At 41.7% G+C, this 21,653-nt stretch overlaps 1 pseudogene; it reads left to right on the top strand.

Annotated features, from left to right (window-relative positions):
• Positions 1-2,732: 2,732 nt before the first annotated feature.
• On the top strand, positions 2,733-20,713 carry LOC139175932 (NFATC2-interacting protein-like; annotated as a pseudogene).
• Positions 20,714-21,653: the final 940 nt, after the last annotated feature.

The raw sequence follows: 21,653 nt of genomic DNA, 5'->3' as shown, positions 1-21,653 counted from the left end.
GTAATGAAAACAGCCTTCAGCCTTGCAGCACCGACGGCCAGGATTCCCCGGGACTGCCAGTGCAAGCAAAAGGAGGTGGAGAATCCTGGCGGGGGGGGGGGGCAAGCAAATGGGAAATCCTGGCGGTGGCAGTCACAAGGCAGGGGAATCCCTGCGGCAGTAAGGGAGCGCACGCGCAGTAAGGGAGCACACCCACCCGGGCTCAGATTCGTAAAGTGAAAAAGGTTCTTAAGACGAGACAAACAAATCTTAATCTCCGGGTTCGTATCATGAAAAGTTTGTTTGAAGAGGTGCTCGTAAGACGAGATATCACTGTATCTGCAAAAGGAAATGGACCATGGCAGCAGCAGCGGTGGCAGCGCTCGGGAGACTGAACGAGCCCGTATCCCAGGTCCTGCCACTCCTGCCATGGAAAGGCAGTGGAAGAGGAAGTCTGCCAAGTCCTGGAGGGTGGGCTCGTTCAGTCTCCCGAACGCCGTCACCGCTGCTCCTGCCATGGAAAGGCAGCAAAGAAGAAAATAAGCCTGCTCCTGGGAGCTGCCTTTCCAGCCTGTATCCCAGGACCTGCCAGAGAAGAAAACAAGGGCACTTCACGCTGCCATAGGTAAAAGTGCACAGCCTGCCCTGTTCCAAGCACATCCGGTCCGAAGCCAGATGGTTTTCTCACCCAAGTGGCCCAACCGAAACAGTGGATTGTCGTGGGAACGGAAAGAGGCAAATAGATAAGAATAGATAAGCGGGGGAGGGAATAAGATGTGTTTCCAGTTTATAACAATTGAGACCGTTGGTGCTGCAAGGCTGAAGGCTGTTTTCATTGTGAGAGGACGATCCCGTGGAAGGGTTGGTGTTTCTTCCGCTCCAGTTGATCCAAGCGTTGGCAGGGAAGAAACAGCGACCCTTCCACGGGACCGTCCTCTTGCAATGAAAAGAAGCCTTTAGCCTTGCAGCCCCAACAGTCTCAAGTGTCCGACACCCCACCCCCCCACCATTGTCCCTGACTGGGCTCCCTTCTCAGGCATAAGAGACGGAGCTCTCGGGAGCCGGCAAACATGCCCCCTGTTATCTGTTCTTAGCCGCAATTCTGGTCGCCAGGTGTCAGAGCGAGAGGGGGGGGACAATTGCTTGAAAGGCAAAGCTGTGGTTGATCCGAAGTGAATTGTGGCTCACCTCGGCTCCAGCGTGGTCTCTTATTTTTATCATCTCTGGTTTGACTCCGCTTCACCACCGCAACTCCTCCCCCCCCCCAGAAATCCAGACAAAGTGTTATAAAAAGGTCCCCACGAAACTCCTTTTGCTCTGGACCCCGTGGAGGGAGGGAGGGAGGGAGGAAATGGGCCTCAGGAAAAAAGGGAGACCTATCTGTACTTATTGAGCAGGTCGTGCATGATACGTGCCTGTCAAATAACCAACGGGCTCTAGGAAGCCTCTGCATCATCTCCTAGCCCACTGCCACAGTCTGGGTCGGTCTCTATCCTGCCACTTACTCCGCCCGCAGCCTCCCCAGAGAAATCCAAAGTGCGGGAAAAAGAGCGACACCCCCCCTTTTTTCCATCATAGTCTCTGTGGCCTCCACGTCTCACTCGAGTCCAATCCTCTTGTCCTCCGGGCCCACCTGGCCTTGGACTTTCTCCCCCTTCCATCTACTCTCATCCCTCCCGGGGAAGACACTTCTGGGACCACCAAAGGCAGCGAAAGCCAGAATCCGGAAGGCTTCCACTTGGGCATGTTTCCACGCGGTGCCTCTGCATGTGTGGCTGCGGTAAATCCTCACCGCTTGCCTCCCAAAAGTCACGCAACCGCCAGCACGTGAGAATGTGCATGGGCTTCGAAGAATCCCCCCTCAAACGCGCTGGAGCTTTTCCCGGTTCAGCAAGGACAAAAATACGATTCCCCTTTGCTGCCGCCGCTGAAAACACACCCACAAGGCTCCCTTCGGGCAGCCTATGGGAAACATTGTTTCATCTTACGAACTTTTCTTCTTTCAAACCTCATCACAGAATGAATTAAGTTCGTAAGACGAGGTACTACTGTATCTGGAAAGTTTTGCATACTTAGTTATCAAACGTATCCGTTAAGAGTGGAAGGGGAAGCCTATAATATTTTAGTAATGCACCCAATTTTTGACAGGGACATCTTCTACAGCACTGTGAATACCTTTATCCGTTGCTTAATATCATATGTTTTTGTTTTCCAAAAGTGTGTAAATGCTACACAAATTTGTGTAGGAATAGCCCTTGATTTACAATTATTCATTTAGTGATCTTTCAAAGTTACAATGGCATTGAAAAAAATTGCATGAGTATTTTTCACATAACCGTTATTGCATCCCCTTGGTCATGGGATCAAAATTCAGATGCTTGGCAACTAACTGATATTTATAACAGCTGTAGAGTCCCAGGGTCATGTGATCACTTTTTGCAACCTTCTGACAAGCAAAGTCAATAGGAAAACTGGATTCACTTAACAACCATGTGACTGACTTAACTGCAGTGATAAACTTAACTATATTAGAAAAAATCGTAATGAGATGCAAAATTCACTTAACAACTGTCATTTAGCAACAGAAATAATAAGATCTCTCCTGGGTGAGGAGGATCTTGCAAGGTCGTTGTGTGAAGACTATTCAGATAAAAATCCCTAGATTTGGCGGGAAAAGGGACTCTGGACAGGTAGACTCCTTGGAGGGAAACACAGCTGAGCCTTGTTATCTGAGAGTTGAGCTTTGAGGAAGGGGCTAGGCCCTTTGGAGCCGTGGGCTCAGCCGCTTGTGTTCTGGATCCCATGCACATCCTGGCTTTAAGGACTCCCGTGGATGTGGCCAAGTAGTAATAAGTAGCATCTCCAAAACGGACGGCTCGCCGCGAGGGTTAAGAAGGTGCAACATGCGTATCTAGAGGTTTACTGCGTCGGAAGGGAGGGGGGAGAGGGGTCCCTCAAGAGGGACCGTGCAAGCCCACATTCCTCCTCCTCTTTTTCCGCCCCGAAGAAGGAGTTGCAGCAGGAGCGGAAGCAAAACAAACCCACCCCCTTTCCTCTCCGGATTGCGTAGCGCTGCAGAAGAGAAGGCGCTTCTGTGGTCCAGGTCAGCTCTCGCTGCGGATTTTATCGGAGGTGCCGTGAGGGCTTTTTGTGGGGTGGGGGTGGGGTTTGGAGCTTCTTCAGGTGCGGAGGAGAAGCGGGAGAAAATAATAATAGGAGGAACGAAGACCTTTGTCTGCAGCCATAAATTGTACGGCACAATGTCCTGTCTAGGTTAATTCTCGGCGGGGTGAAGAAACAAAGAAGTTCGCGTGGAGCCCAATCGGAGCCTAAGAAGTCGAAACGCCGTGCATAGCGAAACCAATAGAAACGTGTGTTGACCATCGATGGCGGAGACGGTAAAGAAGGAGCCGGGCGGGAAGGGGACGTAGGGAAGCGGGGTGGCGTTTCGTCCCGCGGCGGGTGATGGCCTTTCCAGCGTTTCTCATGCCCTCCTCAGCAGGTGATTATAAGCAGCGACTCGGAGCCAGAGACGCCCCCCAGGAGGCCCTTCCCCAAACGGCGGCGCATTCTGACCAGCGCGCCCATCCCGGTCTATTCGACTCAGGTATGTGCTTGTAAGGATACTTGTACATTTATTTATTTATTGGTTTGCCTTATTTATTAATTTGTCAAGCATGAGGAAGGTAGAAGGTATTGACCCTAACCCTAACCACAACAACACAAGAGCACACAACAGATCCAAGCTTAATATTAACCGCTCCAAACTTGACTGTAAAAAATATGACTTTAGTAATCGAGTTGTCGAAGCGTGAAACTCATTACCGGACTCCATAGTATCATCCCCTAACCCCCAACATTTTTCCCTTAGACTATCCACGGTTGACCTCTCCAGATTCCTAAGAGGTCAGTAAGGGGCGTACATAAGCGCACTACAGTGCCTTCCGTCCCCTGTCCTATAGTCTCTCCTATATCTCGTATTTCTTCTCTACTATATCCTCTACTATATCCGCTATAACATTCATTGTGTATTATTGTGTATTGGACAAAATATATATATAATTTGATATATATATATTTATTTTGTCCAATACACAATAATACACAATGAATGTATAATAATACACAATGAATATATATTAGTCAATGGGGTGGTGGGTACAGTGGTACACTTATGCTCGCCCCTTACAGACCTCTTAGGAATGGGGTGAGGTGAACTGTAGATAGTCTAAGGTTAAAGTTTTTGGGGAACTTAAGATTAAGTTCCACTTCCCCCACCCCCGAAAGTTCACTCTATCCCTTACTTTGTTTTTCTGGACCCGGAATCACACATTTAACACATTTCTCAAAGAAATTCTGAGCTGAGTTGTGCTGGTCAATTGAAGATTACCTGTAGTTATAATAATAATAATAATAACAACAACAACAACAACAACAACAACGGAGTTGGGAGGGACCTTGGAGGTCTTCTAGTCCAACCACCTGCCTGAGCAGGGGACCCTCTACTATTTCTAACCAATGGTTATCCAACATCTTCTTAAAAATCTTCTAGTGTTGGGGCATTCACAACTTCTGGAGGCAAGCTGTTCCACTGATCAATTGTTCTGTCAGGAAATTTCTCCTTAGTTCTAAGCTCTTGATTAGTTTCCACTCATTGCTTCTTGTCCTACCCACAGCGCTTTGGATAGTTAATTAAACTATCCCCTTCTCAAACCTAGTTTGTCAGGGAAAGATAAAATTGTCAGAGGAAACCTAAAACATTTCATTGCAAAGCGTGTGATTAGAAACTGTTGGGTAACAAGGGATGTAGGGAGATAATTAAGGTATCCATGTAATTCTTAGTCAAAGGAGAGACTTTCCCTAACCGTGGAATTTTATTTATTTATATTTTATTTATTTATTTTGTCCAATACACTTAGTAAAATACATGATGAAGGTTATAGAGGAGATACTCATAGTAAAATATATCTAAGAAATAATAGAAAAGGAGGTATAGTAATAGAACATATCAATGAAAGAATAGAAGAAGAGATATAGGAATAGAAGAAATGTATAGGAGATATAGGAGAGCAATAGGACAGGGGACGGAAGGCACTCTAGTGCACTTGTACTCGCCCCTTACTAACCTCTTAGGAATCTGGAAAGGTCAACCGTAGATAATCTAAGGGTAAAGTGTTGGGGGTTTGGGGATGACACTATGGAGTCCGGTAATGAGTTCCACGCTTCGACAACTCGGTTACTGAAGTCATATGTTTTACAGTCAAGTTTGGAGCGGTTAATATTAAGTTTAAATCTGTTGTGTGCTCTTGTGTTGTTGTGGTTGAAGCTGAAGTAGTCACCGACAGGCAGGACATTGCAGCATATGATCTTGTGGGCAATACTTAGATCTTGTTTAAGACATCTTAGTTCTAAACTTTCTAGGTCCAGGATTGAAAGTCTAGTCTCATAGGGTATTCTATTTCGAGTGGAGGAGTGAAGAGCTCTTCTGGTGAAGTATCTTTGGACATTTTCAAGGGTGTTAATGTCTGAGATGCGATATAGGTTCCAAACAGATGAGCTGTATTCGAGGATGGGTCTGGCAAAAGTTTTGTAAGCTCTGGTAAGTAGTGTGAGATTGCCAGAGCAGAAGCTACGTAGGATTAGGTTTACAACTCTTGAAGCCTTCTTGGCTATATTGTTGCAGTGGGCTTTGGCACTGAAATCTTTTGTTATTAGTATACCAAGGTCTTTAACCGAGTGGGGATTATCTGTGATAATTTGATTATTCAGTTCGTATTTGGAGTTCAGATTCTTCTTCCCAATGTGTAGGACAGAGCATTTGCTAGTTGAGATTTGGAATTGCCATGTGTTAGACCACTCAGAAAGAGCGTCAAGGTCTTGTGTTATCGGTGGTGTTGAAGAGTTTTACATCATCGGCGAAAAGGACACAGTTGCTTGTGATGTAATCACAAAGGTCATTGATGTAGAGAATGAAGAGCGTTGGTCCCAGTACACTACCTTGGGGAACACCACTTTTAACTGGGACGGGGGTGGATATGGTGCTTCCTATTTTGACCACTTGTTGTCTGTTTGACAGGAATGCTGTAATCCAGCTATGGAGGGATCCTGAGATGCCATAGGATTTGAGTTTTAGTAGTAGTTTGTCGTGGACCACTGAATCAAAGGCTTTGCAGAAGTCAATATAAATTGCATCTGTAGATTTGCCTTGATCTAGATGAGTTGTCCATATATTTTTGCAGTGGAGGAGCTGTAGGTTGCAGGATAGTTTTTTTCTGAAACCAAATTGTTTGTTAGAGAGCAAATTATTAGTTTCTAGATGGAGAGTAATTGATTTGTTTATAATTGATTCCATGACTTTGCATGGGACGCAGCATAGTGAAATTGGTCTGTAGTTATCTACAAGAGAGGGGTCTCCTTTTTTGAAGATGGGGATGACCATTGCTTTCGACCATAGCTTAGGAAGTGTGCAGGTTCTGAAGGATTTTTCAAAAATTATGCTTAGTGGTTCAGCTATGGCAGAAGAAAGCTTTTTTAGGAAGTAAGCACATAGACCATCTGGTCTGACTAATAGAGAAGGTTTAAGGTCACGTAATGCTTTTCAAACTCGGTCTTCAGTGAAGTCTACTTGGGTTAAGTCGTTGAGGGAGTTTGAGGTGCGATTGATGAAATTGGGGCGGTGAGTCATTGCTGTTAACAAAGACAGAGCCAAAGAAAGAGTTGAGGAGGTTGGCTTTGGATGAATCATTATGGTATTTTTTGTTGTTGGGTCCTTTGAGAGGTGGGATAGGTCTAGAGTCTTTGAGTTTATTGTTGACAAAGTTGTAGAAAGCTCTATTAGATTTGGTGCGTAGGAGGTTTTCCTCTTGTTTGCTGTAGTAGTAAAGGCATTCTGTTTTTATTTAATTGCAAATGCTTTTATATCGGCTTTTGAAGTTGGAAACTTGTCCTTTTTTTTTTCCCTCCAGAGAGATTTTTTTCATGTTTGTAATTTTCTTATTGAGATGGGGAGGTTATTTTTTTTCTTTATGATACATGTTAGAGGTACACGAAGTCTGATAATAATTTTCATTTCGAGTAGGAATGTGTTGTAGAAGTCATCAGTAGTGTAGTATTCAGAGAATAGAGTTTTCCAGTTTAATGTTGAGAGGTGGGCTTCAATGAGTTCGTAGTTCGCTTTTTTGAAATTGAATTTTGGTGTTGTATTATTTTGGTGGATCATAGTGTGGCTTAAGTTGAGACTGAAGTTTATCATGCTGTGGTCGTTGTAGGAAAATGGTTCTGTTATTTGTATTGGTATTCTTTGCAGGGAAAAGAGAGCACTTAATTTAATCGTATCCCACACTGGCTATTTGCCAGTTTTCCTACTTTTTTTTTAATGCTGCCACTTTTACCACAGGTCTGCAACCTTGGCAAACTGCTGGCTGAGGAATTCTGGGAGTTGAAGTCCACAAGTCATAACGTTGCCATGATTGCAGACCCCAGCTTACATTACTGGGGAAAATAGTGCTGTAATTGTCCTTTGCCAAGTTTTTATTTACTCTTTGCGAAACTGACAGAAGAATCCATCTCACATGTAACTTGCATCATGTGATGCAACCATCCGGCTACTCGGTGGTCATATCCATGTACATGGACTTCAACTCCCAGAGTTCTTGAGCCTAGCATGATTGGTTCAGGAATTCTGGGAGTTAAAGTCCATAAGTCATAGAAGAGCAAACCTTGCCTGCCCTTGTTCCACACCATTTGCTTGAGTGCCCAGCAGAGGCGGCACTTATGGGCCAAGTTGGCAATATGAATATGAGTCAGCAGAGAGACGTAGTAACCATCGGTCTTAAGTTCTATTAAAAACATGTACAGATAACAGAAAAAGTGATTTAGTGTTCATGTGTGCATTATTTCTTCTTCGTCTTTTTTTTTTAACTGATGATTATACAAAATATTTTTTTAACAATTCTGGATGTTTTTTAAAGAGAAGGGCATTTTAATTCTTTATAGTGCACGCAATTAAATTATGCTCTCAAACTTATCTTGGTTACCTTCCATTATTGTCACATTTGTTCCTCATTAGTGCCCTTTGTCTAAGAGAGCAAAGAACCACAGCATCCCACTTTTACTGTGATGGATCATTCATCTAGTAATCACTGACTCCTACATATTGAGTGATTAATTCCTGTTTCTCTTTCTAGTAACCTGATAAACCCCACCCCATTTTTTGTTTCTTATCTGCAGGTTGAAAGAGGCCTAAAGCTTTTAGACAATCCTATGGAGCTTCCTGCTGAAATCAAAGCACGTTGTAGTAGCAACCTGCCCTTTAGCTCAGAAGAAGATGAGGATGAGGAAAAGCCAATTCCTTTAAAGCAATTGAAGTCAAGACCAAGGTTTCAGTTCTCTTCTGCCTGACTTTCCAGAAAAGCTGAATTTAAACCATTACTTTGTTCTCCTTTTGACAAATGTCAGGACCTTTCATATTCCACTCCACCTCCACCACTGCAAAGGAAGAGTCTCAAAGCCCAATTAGAAATTGGTATTTCTGGAAATGAGGTGGAAGTATAGTAGATTGATAAGAATGGAGAAACAAAATCTTTAGGAAGGATTGGGGTCTCTGGGGCATAATTGATTTAAATTGGTTTCTTTCTCTATCTTGCTCCTGCTAGAGTGTTTCAGATAGCTGAGCAATTATTTAATGTGCATAGGAAGAAAGTTGGCAGATGTAGCAAGCACATTTTGATTAAGGTTGTTATCTGAGTGCAACATATCAAGTCCAGCAAAAATTTTGCTGATCTGCTTATGTTGATATCATAATCTCTTTTGACACTGATTAAAAGTAAGCATGAGCAAAGCAATATTGTGCTGAAGGTAATAGTTACACAGGGTTGAATAAACAGTTATGTCCTATACAGTTATGCAGCTCCATTGCAGGATTTCAGTGAATTGGCTGATATAACTGATAAGGCTGATCCATGGCAACCTGTTCTTTGTGTATGTAGCTTGCTTTTGTGGTATATGCCAATTTGATTAATACTTGGAGCCAGTAATGGGCAGCCAAATATTTTTCTGCCACACTATGGGTGTGTTTTTTTGTGGGTGTGGTCTAATGGTCATATGACTGAGTAGGAGTGGCTTGCCAGCCATGTGACCAGGTGTTTCCCGTGCTCTCCTTCCTGGGTCGCCCTCCCCCCGCCTCAGGCTGGGTAGATAGGCGAACTGGTGCTTCCAGAAGCATAAATGCTGCTAGCGTCGCTTCCACCCATGCCTTCTGCTTGCACCTCAGGCGGGAGTTGGCCACGTGAGGCTGGAGGGGAGCCGGGCAGGAGAGAGGGAAGCTTGTGTGAGGCCAGGAAGGAGGAAAGAGGAAAAAAGCAAGGAGCGCAGATGCAGCAGAAGCAGCAGGGGGGAAAAGGAGAGCTGAGCCGCGACCAGTAATCCAGGAAGTGACAGCCACCAATCAGCAGGAGCTGCGCAGTCATCTTCATTTCTGCCGGTGGAACTGCATTCCACCCCATCCTGCCTTCTGCCCAGCCTTGCTTGGAGCTCTTAGGCACTCAAGGGCTGGGGGGGGGGGAGGACTGGTTTCTTGGTGGTGAACTTAGGTTAGGAGCGACAGAATAATACAGATAGTTCTAGACCAGACCTGGGCAAGGGGCGGCTCGCGGGCCACATCTGGCCTGCCCGCTTTCTGTGACGGCCCTCCTGCTATCTGACCGGCTTACTGGAGGAGGAAGCCATGGAGGGTGGGGGGAACAAGTGCCTCGAATTAACAGGACAAAAAAGCACCCTCCAACAAGGCTCTCTTAAAGCCCCACCATCACGGGACAAATCGGGGTCACCCTTTTTATTCCTGTTTTGCCGCAGGAAAGCAACAATGCCTCCTTCCTCACGGTTCTCTCCTCTCTGCGGTGCCGGAAAAAAGGCAGCGGGTTTGGAGGGGGGGTAGTTGCTGAGGCTCAGGGCAGCAGCAGCCCAACTGCGCCTGGAACAGGCTGGGCAGGCAAGAATGGTGGGGGACAACAGCCCAGAAGAATAGGATGCAAGGGCGGAGGGTTGCTGGGAGAGGCGTCGACAGGCCGACGTAGAGGGGAGGAAGGCAGACGGGCAACTTCATGCCATATTGGGTGTTATTGTGCCATAAGTGAGTGTTATTGTGATAATGTGGGGGCGGGGTCAGCCGGGAGTGGGGGTGTGGGCTGCTGGGGAGGGGCAGCGCGAGTGAAGAAGTGAAGGGAGGAGTGTGAGGAGAGCAGAGGGGCAAATAAATAAATAAATAAGGAATGGGGGGGAGGTTTGCGCTCTTCGTGTGTCTGTGTGTATTGGGGGGGTTATTTGAGAGCAACAGATTAATACAGATAGTTCTACACTCAACCATTTGATTAGTGACTATTTAAAGTTACAATGGCACTGAAAGTAATTGACTTGGCAAAATTGACTCACACAATAGTCACAACTTCCCCACAGCCATGTGATCAAAATTTGAGTGCCTGGCAACCAGGATGTATTTATGATGGTTGCAAGGTCCCAGGTGACGTGATTGTTATTTGCAAGTTTCCCAGCTGATTTCCAAGAAGCAGAATCAAGGGGGAAAGCTGGATTTGCTTAATGACCACTTGATTCACTTATGTGGAATAATTTGATTAATTGGATCATGTGACTCTCTTAACAGGTACGTTAATAATGGAAATTGTGGTTGTAAGCCAAGACATGTATACCATTTCATCTCTACCTTCAGACAGTATTTTTAGAGCACAGTTATAAAAAAGGCTAAACTGGTTCCTGTTTATTAAAGAAAGTATAAAGAAAGCAAATTAATTCAATAAGAGCTCCAAGACAAATGCTAATCTTCCCATTTCCAATTATTCTGCAAATGTTAGACTTTGGGAGTAGAGGCAGGTATGGGAAATGTGTTCCCAAATTTTAGAGAAATATTAAATTGGGAGAGAATTGTGGCTCGTTGTCTCTTGGGACAGGCACCTTGTCTTTTCTATGCTGTATTTTTTTTTAGAAAAATTTCAGCCTTTTGGGGATTTACAGAGTATCTGTGCAGATAATTCTTAATTTCAGGTGGCCTTATGAAGATGGCAAAACCTTCATAACTCCTTGTGAAGGATGAAATTGCTGAATCCAATGCATACAAGTGCGGCCACAGTTGAGCCCAAAATTTCTGTTGCTAAGTGAAACATTTGTTAAGTGAATTTTGCCCCATTTCACAACCTTTCATGCCACGGTTGTTAACTGAATCAGTACAGTTGTTAAGTTATTAACAGGGCTGTTAAAGGAAAACGGCTTCCCCATTGACTTTGTTTGTCAAAGGTTGCAAAAGCGGATCACATGACCATAGGACAGTACAACCATCAAATATGAGTCAGTTGTCACACATCTGAATTTTGATCACGGGGTTCTGAAAAAAGTTGTAACTGAAAAACAGTCATAAGTCACTTTTTTCAGTGCCATCGTAACTTTATAAACGGTCGCTAAATAAACTGGTGTAAGTCAAGGACAACCTATATTTCTGTGAATCTGCTGTGATTAAGTCAACATAAAGTGCTTTTTCCTTAAGGTGCCTTCAATACAGAAAGGGTTTCCATAACAGATCCCAAATACCCTTGCCTGCTTCAAACTGAGTAAAACATACATCTAAATAATGGCATCCCAAAGCAGAATCCAGCCTATGTTTGTCTTTGCTTTCTCGGCAGAATCTTCGATCAGAATCTCGGAAATATCAGTAAAGCCTTAATGAACTCAATCTGTATAGTCTGGGGTACAGAAAGGAAACAGGGGGACATGATCAAAACATTTAAATATGTTAAAGGGTTAAATAAGGTTCAGGAGATAATTGTTTTTAATAGGAAAGTGAACACAAGAACAAGGGGGAACAATCTGAGGTTAGTTGGGGGAAAGATTAGAAGCAACGTGAGAAAATATTATTTTACTGAAAGAGTAGTAGATGATTGGAACAAACTTCCAGCAGATGTGGTTGGTAAATCCAAAGTAACTGAATTTAAACATATCTGGGGGGAAAATATATCCATCCTAAGATAAAATACAGGAAATAGTATAAGGGCAGACTAGATGGACCATGAGGTCTTTTTCTGCTGTCAATCTTCTATGTTTCCATCTTCTAAATTTAAGCAACTCCCTATCAACTGCTAAGAAGAGCTCACTGAATGAAGTGGATGAGGATGATGTAGTTCTTCTTGATGTAGTTGAACCCCAGGAGCTGTTGCTGAAAGTCCGATGCCGACATGATCTTTACAAAGTTTGTGTTCTCATGGTATGAGGCTTTAGTATTTGATACCCCTATTCACTTCCCTTTGCTGTCATAATGTGGGCTTTTCTCTTTTCCACGCACTTGTCTAGGACTTAGTCCTGACATCTGCAATAGACACTGGGTTCTTTTTTTAATGAGCTTCAATATAGAAGCAGCCATCTTATGCTTTGGAAGCTTATTTTTCACTATTAGATATTCCCCAACTAATAAGTGGATGTGCATATACAATCTTGCATAAATCCATCATTATATGTGAATTCCAATAACCACACTATTAATTTACAGCCTGTGACGCTGTAAGAAAATTGTGTTTGTGTGTATGTAACATATTTTTGCTGAATTGAAAATGAAGGGAGACTAATATAGATCTATTTCAAGCTTGTTTCCTCTCATCCCGTAGCCATACCCTCACTGGGATTTGAACCTGCAGCCTCTAAATTAACCTTTAGCCCACAGGATCTCATCCTTTCAGCTTTGTACCAGGGAACTGTTATATGTGTTGAATGTGGGCTTTTGAGGCTGCAAAATAGCAGTGGTGAAAAACATGCCTGTCTCAGAATGTTACTTCTGAATCCACATGTTTCATTAAACCAGGAGTATACAACTTGCAATTCCTGAAATCTCTTTGTAGCCCCTTGAAGTTTTTTGTTTGCCAAAAATTGAAGGCCTAACTTCAGTGGAATAAAATTGCCACATGTCTCAGCTTAAAAAAATTCTGAAACTCTTTTACAACTTTCTGTTTACTTTGTTTATAAAACCATAGCTACATACTATTAAAATTCTCATACCCGTAACCTTCATCAATGCAAAATCATAGGCAACAATTTTTGAATTGGGAAGTACTGTCCCTGAGGTGGATCAGTAACCTATTGTATCCTATTCTTACTCTCTTACAGCTATTTTTATTGCTCTTTTTAAAATAAAAGATAAAAGGAAGAAAACAAAGATAATGGTGATTATCATTATGATAATACATCATCAAACAAAAAAAATGCATAAGTGCTCTAAAAAATAACTGGAAAATAAAATAACATATTGTTACAACAACAAAGAGTTTCAGTTCTAGGTATGTAATGCAAATATGCCTGTATGTTCATAAAGGGCTAGTATTACAATATCTTTGATCCACTGTGTAACTGGTGCCATTCTTAAGGGCAGAGAGAATCCATTTACCTTGTTCTCTAACACAGCTACTTCACCTTTTGTAGACAGAGCCTCTTCGACGAGTGGTTGACTACATGTCCATGAGACTGAAGATTGATCCAAACAGAATCATCCTTCAACATCATGACCATAAGCTTTCATTTGATGCAACTCCTGCTAAGTTGAATCTTGGTGTTTCCAGCATCATTGGTGAATAGCTTAGGGACTTTTATTTTTTTTACTTCAGATCATCATTGCTTCCAGTCTGATTGACTGTTTTAAATTCCTCAAACCTTTTGCCTCCCAAATGAATTAAACTTCTATACTGTGAAGTATTGTACAACTAGTGTTGTCTAAACCTGTTTGTTTGCTTTTTTCAAAATTAGAACTATGGTAGTTTGGGAGATACTAAATTCTAATCCTCCTTCAGACACATACTCTCAATTATTGTGTCCCAGTTCTACCTTTATGGGGCAGTTGGTTAGGATAATATGGGGGTAAATAATTATTTTGCTGTTTTGAACTCAGTGGAGAAAAAATAAGTTGAACATTCTCTTTGTGATAACTTCCAGATTGTGTAGTGGAGACCGAATGGGGTGATGGTTCTGGAAACCTGTTGCTTCGAATGTAAGGAAAAGACAGAAGCTCTATGGTGAAAGTTACAATCCACAAGGTAAAGGAACTAAGGTGTGGATTTAGGATTTCTTCTGTGAGAGGAAGCATTATAGTATTGTAATTCTGTTCTCTTTTTTGCAGGGGGAGCCCTTATTATCCCTTATGAACCAGTATAAAAAAGCTCAAGGCTGCAGACAATGTTTCTTCTAGTTTGATGGACATTGTTTGAAAGAAACTCAGACCCCCGAACAGTTCGGGATGAAATCTGGTGATGTTATTGTAGTGTGGAAGTAGCATTTCCAAAAATATCCATACGTAGATTTGATTATTATTATTGCAGGGTTTTTCTACACATATATTTACTCACTCTAAGTGACTCACCTGTATGATATTTGCTATTTACCCAAAGTTATATTTTGATATTTACCCAGTGTCAGTGACTACTTTCTTTGATTTAATTTTCACTGCGTCTGATATAAATAAATACAGGCCTTTTTATTCTTTTATATCCTATAAAATTTAGAATATGTAATAAAATTGAATTGTGTCACTGGTCCTGGTGCTTGCAGACCAACTTTGAAAAGGAATAATGTTTAATATTAAGAGAATACTATATTATTAATAATTCTATTTCAATAAATATTAATAACACTATAACAATAGTTGCCTGTCCCAAATTCTTGGGAACGATTTGATAGGTGTATAAAAATGCCAAGCAGTCTAAACATTCGGCTGACTTCAACCAACAAAGACTGCAGAACAGAAGAGAGAGAACTGGAGCATATCCCCAAATATAAAGTCCTATAAGTATAAATAGAACCATAAAAGTAGGCAAAGATATTACCAATTGCAATAAGACTTATATACTGCTTCACAGTGCTTTACAATCCATTCTAAGCAGTTAAAAACTGACCATATTGCCCCCAACAATCTGGGTCCTCATTATACTGACCTCGGGATGATGGAAGTGAGTCAACCTTGAACTGGTCAGGATTGAACTGCTGGCAGCAGTATCAGTAAAAGTAGCCTGCAGTACTGCATTCCAACCACTGTACCACACTGCTCATAAGAGATATTTTGGTTGTAATTCCAAAACCGGCAACACTTGGAATATTATCTGCACTAACAAAATCACTAATCATTTGGAAAAATTAGTTTTACTTGGAATAGCTTACAACCTGTAACAATATTATTATTATACGTCATCTGCTTATCCTTGGGAAGGGCTCTAGATTGGAAGAAAAATAATCAAATCCAGTCTTCTTTAGCTGTTTGCTGTTTAACCAATTATAATATCAAAAACAAAGCAGTACAATCCCAATATGACATTTCCTAACTTTCCATGCTATTAACAAGGTTTCCTAAATATAATCGCCTCCATTACAAAAGATCTAATTCTGTTGTCTTGGATTAAGGGATGTGTGTTCCATTTCTCATAATCACCAAGTATGGTGATTTGGAGTCCAACAAGACTCGAAAACATCAAGTCTTATTGTATAGGCCTGAAATCCCAGTAACTCCAAGGGATTAACTTGTGTTTTTCTTGACAACACTATTGAATTGTTAACATTATATTGATACTTTTCCAGTTTACTCACTGAATCCTGATATTTTCTAGTAGATTCCCACAGAAGTGCAAATCAGCTCACCATCCTTAACTTGTCAAGAGCGCTGATCATGTGCTGGCCTCCAATAAGGCATGGGGGAAATACAGTGGTACCTCAAGATACGAACCCCTCATCTTACGAACAACTCCTGATACGAACCCGGGGTTCAGAAAAATTTTGCCTCTTCTTACGAACTTTTTTCGAGTTACGAACCGGCGTTCGGAGACTGCTGGGAAGCCGCGCGGCTGTTTTAAAAGGTGAAAGCCGGGCGGCGGGGCTTCCCAGAAGCTTCCCGAACGCCGGTTCGTAACTCGAACAAAGTTCGTAAGAAGAGGCAAAATTTTGCTGAACCCCGGGTTCGGTTCGGGAGGTTGCTGGGAAGCCCCCCAGGCCGGCTGCGACCTTTTAAAACACCCGCGCCGCTTCCCAGCTGTCTCCTGAAGCCGAACGCTAAAGCCGAACTTCCGCGTTCGGCTTCGGGAGACAGCTGGGAAGCGGCGCAGGTGTTTTAAAAGGTCGCAGCCGGCCTGGGGGCCTTGCCAGCACCCCCCGAACCTGGGTTCAGGGTTCGGGGGGTGCTGGCAAGCCCCCCAGGCCGGCTGTCACCTTTTAAAACAGCCGCGCGGCTTCCCAGCAGTCGCCGAAAGCTGTTTTTTTGCGGGGGGGGGGGGGGGTTTGGTTGCACGGATTAATTGACTTTACATTGTTTCCTATGGGAAACAATGTTTTGTCTTACGAACCTTTCGTCTTATGAACCTCCTCCTTGCACCAATTAAGTTCGTATCATGAGGTATTACTGTATCAACTTGGAAGAACTGCTTATGCTTAAAACATATGCACATAAAAAATTGCCAATTCAAGGTGTTGGTTATTACCTATAAATCCCTACATGGCTTAGGACCGCATCACTTAGGGGACCATCTTCTGCCTCATACATCCCAGTGACTGATCAGATCCCACAGTCAGCCTCCTCCGGGTCCCGTCAGTCAAACAATGCCGGCTGGTGGGACCCTGGGGAAGGGCCTTCTCCATAGTGGCTCCAGCACTCTGGAACCAGCTTCCCCTGGAGATTCGCACCGCGCCCACTCTACTGGCCTTCTGAAAGGCTCTAAAAACACGGCTTTGCTGGTAGGCCTGGGAGGGTTGTTGAGCACCAACATCTTGCTCGAGCCAAATTGTTGAATGATTGAAGGGTGAATGTTTTACTATGGGGTTTTAACTTTTGTATCTTATTTTATTGTTAGCCGTTCTGAGTACACGAGGAGATGGGCAGGATATAAATGTAAACAAACAAATAAATAAAATAAACAAATATGGGTTTCTTCAATAAAACAGCTGACATTTTAAAAGAAGGGTAAATCATACATTGCATGTTATGAACAGCTTCTAATGACATCGATGTTGAAAAATAACATTCCAAAATTGTATGTAAGCCACTGACAATTTTTTTTAAAAAAAAGATTTGCTTACCTTTTTAAAAAAATCATGATTTGCAGAACTTTTGTAAACCACAGTGAATACACTAAGAAACCAATCACTTAAAGGAGTTCAGCAGGAATCATTTATTTTTATATGTCCTGGATTCCTTTCTCTTGAGCAATTGCAATTATACAGTACCCTGCAAGGTGCTGAGGATGTATTTTGCCTATCTTCAAGCAAATTACAATTAGATACAAATCACACAGTAGGTTGAAGTAGAAATTTATTTATGCCAGTATTTGTACTGTTGAGCTCACAGGATCTACATATGGATGAAAGCAACATTACATCCTACCTTCCTTTGTCGCCTTCTACCTGTATTTGCCTCCGTTCTTTCCGAAGAAGCCAGAGAATGTGTGTGTGTGTGTGTGTGTTTAAGGTGTGTGTGTGGGGGGGAGAGAATGTAGTTCTGTGAGAAATTTCTAGCAACAACCCTGTAGAGTAGACACTCCAGTTAAGAACCTTTCTGCCCTGCTTTCTTAGAAGCAGGTGTGGGTAGGAAATAGATCGGCTGGGAGGTAACAGGAATTTGTGGTTAAGAGTTGGTAAAAATTCCTGAGGTTCGGTTGCGAAATGAAGGCATCCGCCAAAGGAATTTGCAACTTTTCCCACTGTTGAATAAGAATTGTTGATTGGCCAAATGTGATTGGCCACACACGAGGAACTTGCCTCCGAGTGCATAAGTCTTCAGTGTACATACAAGCTACAAATCATCATAAATTAAAGGTACAACACAATGATAGTCATAGGGTACTGAGACAATCGACATAAATCGTAACAGGACACCAAATGAAGGTTTATGATAAGTGTGACAAGTACCTTCTTTGTCTGGGCTCTAAATTGACCAGTGCCTTTAATAATAGCATTTGTTTTTCTACCATGCTTCAGTGGATTGATTGAAGAAAATTTGTAGGGCCTCTCACTCACATTCAATGACTCTAAATGGCTTACAAAATTAGATAGGCCTTCTGGGTTTTTTTCTCTCTTTAATAATTAAATTAATTTATTTGACTTCTATGCCGCCCGATCCCAGTTCAACGATAGCGCTTGTTTTTCTGTAAATTGTACTTGTTTTGCAAATGTAAAGTCTGTTTCCCCTGTAATTAGACTTCTTTTTTCTATTTACAGTGGATCTTTCTTCTTTTCAGCCATGGGATCCCAGCAGCAACCTTATGGTGACACAGCTCCAATTTTGACCCAGGCAGATGATATTGAAGGTGAAGGAAAAGATGATCCTCAGCCAGAGCACATAGGGGAAGAAGAAGTGCGTGCCCTGACAGGGATAAACTCTAAACATGCTGGACTTATTGTGGGTGTGCTCTTTTTTATTAATCTACTGAACTACATGGATCGCTTCACTGTGGCTGGTAAGCAAAATGGAATGGTAGCTGAAATTCCTCCAGTTTCTTTTTTGAACTATTCAAATGGGTGAAGGGGTGGAACTTTTAAAGCAAAGGTAAATGGATTCTCTCCATTTGTTCCTAGCTTTGGTTAGATTAGGGCTGTCAAACTTGGAGTCCACGGGCTGGGTGCTGCCCACGCCCATAGTGGATGATAGTGTGGCTGATTATTTTTGTGTTGCTCACCCACCATTCAATCAAAATTCTGGACACGCTACTTACTTCTTCGTCAACATCAAATGGTCACAAATTGAAGAAACACACTACCTACTCCATAACATATTCCCTGGGATCATATTAATATTCAGAGAGGAAATGGACAAGAGACTCTCAGTCCTCAACATTGCCATAAGGAGACTAGACAACGGAGAACTGGAAAGCTGCATCTACCACAAAGCCACACACAGAGACCAGCTTTGCAAGTAACCATCCCACAGCACACAAAAGAAGTTATGTCCAAACCAGAGACTTGATTTTATAGAATAGAATAACAGAGTTGGAAGGGACCTTGGAAGTCTTTTAATCCAACCTCCTGGTCAGACAGGAACACCATTTCAGACAAATTGTTGTCCAATCTCTTCTTTAAAACTTTCACTGTTACATTCCCCACAACTTTTGGAGTCCAGTTGTTCCACTGAATAATTGTTCTGTCAGGAAATTTCTCCTTAGCTCTAGGTTGCTTCTCTCTTTAATTAATTTCCACCCATTGCTTCTTGTCCTGCCTTCAGGATAAAAAGAATAGTTTGACTCCTTCTTTGTGGCAACACCTGAGATATCAGAACACTGCTATCATGTCACCCCTAGTCCTTCTTTTCAATAAACCAGACATAACCCAATTCCTGCAAATGTTCTTTGTTTAGCCTCCAGTCTCCTAATCATCTTTGTTGCTCTTCTAGAACACAGGTGTCGACTTCCGGGACAGCACTTTGTTGACGCGGAGCTGGAGGGTGAGCTGCTGTTCTCCCAGCATGACTTTTTCTGCCTTTAAACTTTAAGATCGGGTGCCTACTTTGGAGGGGAGAGTGCCGTAAGAGGACGTGATACTGTACCCAATGAATGGACCGCAATCCTTCATCGGAGTAGGCTTTTAAACCTCCCGAACCAGGCAGAGAAGAAGCTCGTGTTAGCTAGCCCGAAGACATGTCCGCCTCCTAAACATTGAGGAGGGGAAAATCAGATCAGTAATCAACGGTATCCTATCCTGACAACTTCTTTCTGCGGAGTCTTCTTGGAATCTTTCTGAGGATCTGATTATTTGGAAGGACAGAGAAGTTCCAATTTGAAGTAAGCGGCACCTTAGAGGTTTTGAGCGAAAACACGGACAAGACCGGTGAGTCAGCAAAGAGGGAGGCGTGACGGTCAGTTCCCATGCTGCAGAGAAGATACAGGAGAGAACTAAGAGAGAAAGATCGCCCAAAATTAACTTGGATTCATGACAGAACTTTTATACCTGTGAGGCTGAACAGATTGATGGATTAACAATTGAGCGAACAGAGTTTAGTAGAAGGGGGAAAATCTTTTTTTTTTTTTTTGCAGGATCACATACTGACGCTGAGAAACAACAACGGGAGCAGTCACCATTCCATCTTCATTACTTCCGCTTTTCTTTTCTGCTGAGCTTCGGGTCGTGGAAGATTTAAGGAATACTGTACTATCCCAAATTTTTTTTTCAGGTTCAACTCTACTAATTTCATTGAACTTAGTATGGTGAGATTCATTTATCTGGGTGAAGAGGATTGATACGAAACTGGACTGAACTTTGATTCTGGATTTAAGAATACAAAACTGGATGTAAATTGGACATAAAGAAGGAAAACCTTAATGAACTTTAACGAACTGAACTTTAATATTTCTATTATTGATATTAATATTATTTTCCCCTCTTACTAAAAAGTCAACTTCAATTAATATTAACTAACTTTAATCAACTTTAATCAACTTTAATTGAAGATATAAAGTGCTGGAATTTATTAGATTAACCTTAAGAAAGTTAAAAAATTGATGAATTGTAAGATATTAAATAAATCCTTCATTTTTTTTGTATTATAATTATACTATATAGACATTGACTATAAGTTTTTTCCTTTTGAAATTGATATTTATTGCACATATTGGTAATATAGCTTTACTGTTAATCAACTGTTAAACAATTAAGTGGAATTAGATTTTGCACTTCCTCTTATTTATGTATAAACTGTACATATTATTAAACTGTATATATTAATTAACTGGTGTCATATTGGTAATAGATTGAATAATATTAACATCACTAAATTCAAAGGTTAGAGTTTAAAAATTGATGAGTTTAATAGAAATTTGGTATTGGAAATTTAATTAATTGACTGTTTGGTATTAATAAATTAATAGTTACTAATAGAATAGACTAGAAATATTGATCCTCCTCATTTTAGAGGAAATATTGAGAATAGTTGGTTAATACAAAGTCATAATACAAAGTTATAATAGAATATTTGCTGGTTGACTTGGGATTAGTATATAATAATTGAGCTGTGACTGACAGTTGATTATTTGGGTAATATTTTCTTAAGGGAATTTTTTTTAAACTGTAGAAGAAGGAACGGCAACTCAACAAACGATAACCAAGTCAATGAGAAGGGGTAATTTAACTCTATCATCTTCTGCTTCTGATATTACTACAACAGAAAGTAAAGAGCAGACCCCCACCTTACAAACATTACAGAACTCTTTAGATAAAATACAGGAGACCATACTCAAACAACAAGAGACCACAAACAAAACCCAAGAAACAATCTTGCAAAACCAGCAGGAAACAAAAGAAAAATTTGAAGAGGTGTGTGAGAATTTTGTTAAACTTAATGCTATAATAGAGGGAATGCAAAAGGCAGTAGACAAACATGAGAATAAAATTTAAAAGATTGAGGAGACAACAGAAGATAATAGACTAAGATTAAATAAAAGTGCAGATGAACTCAAAAGGGTGAATAAAGATCTTGAATTTGAAAAACCCTCCTTCTACTTAAGGTTACAAAACGTACCAGAAGAGAAAGGGGAGAACCTATTTGTGACAGTTGTTGAAATTTTTGCAGAGGAATTAAAATAGATGAGGATGAGCTGATTAGACATATAGATGAGATATACCGAGTGCAAACTAATTACACCCGACATCACCAACTCCCTAGGGAGATT

Source organism: Erythrolamprus reginae, chromosome Z, assembly GCF_031021105.1.
Source record: "Erythrolamprus reginae isolate rEryReg1 chromosome Z, rEryReg1.hap1, whole genome shotgun sequence".
Taxonomy (NCBI): domain Eukaryota; kingdom Metazoa; phylum Chordata; class Lepidosauria; order Squamata; family Dipsadidae; genus Erythrolamprus; species Erythrolamprus reginae.
The sequence above is the reverse complement of the archived record's forward strand: the minus strand, read 5'-3'. Positions and strand labels throughout refer to the sequence as shown.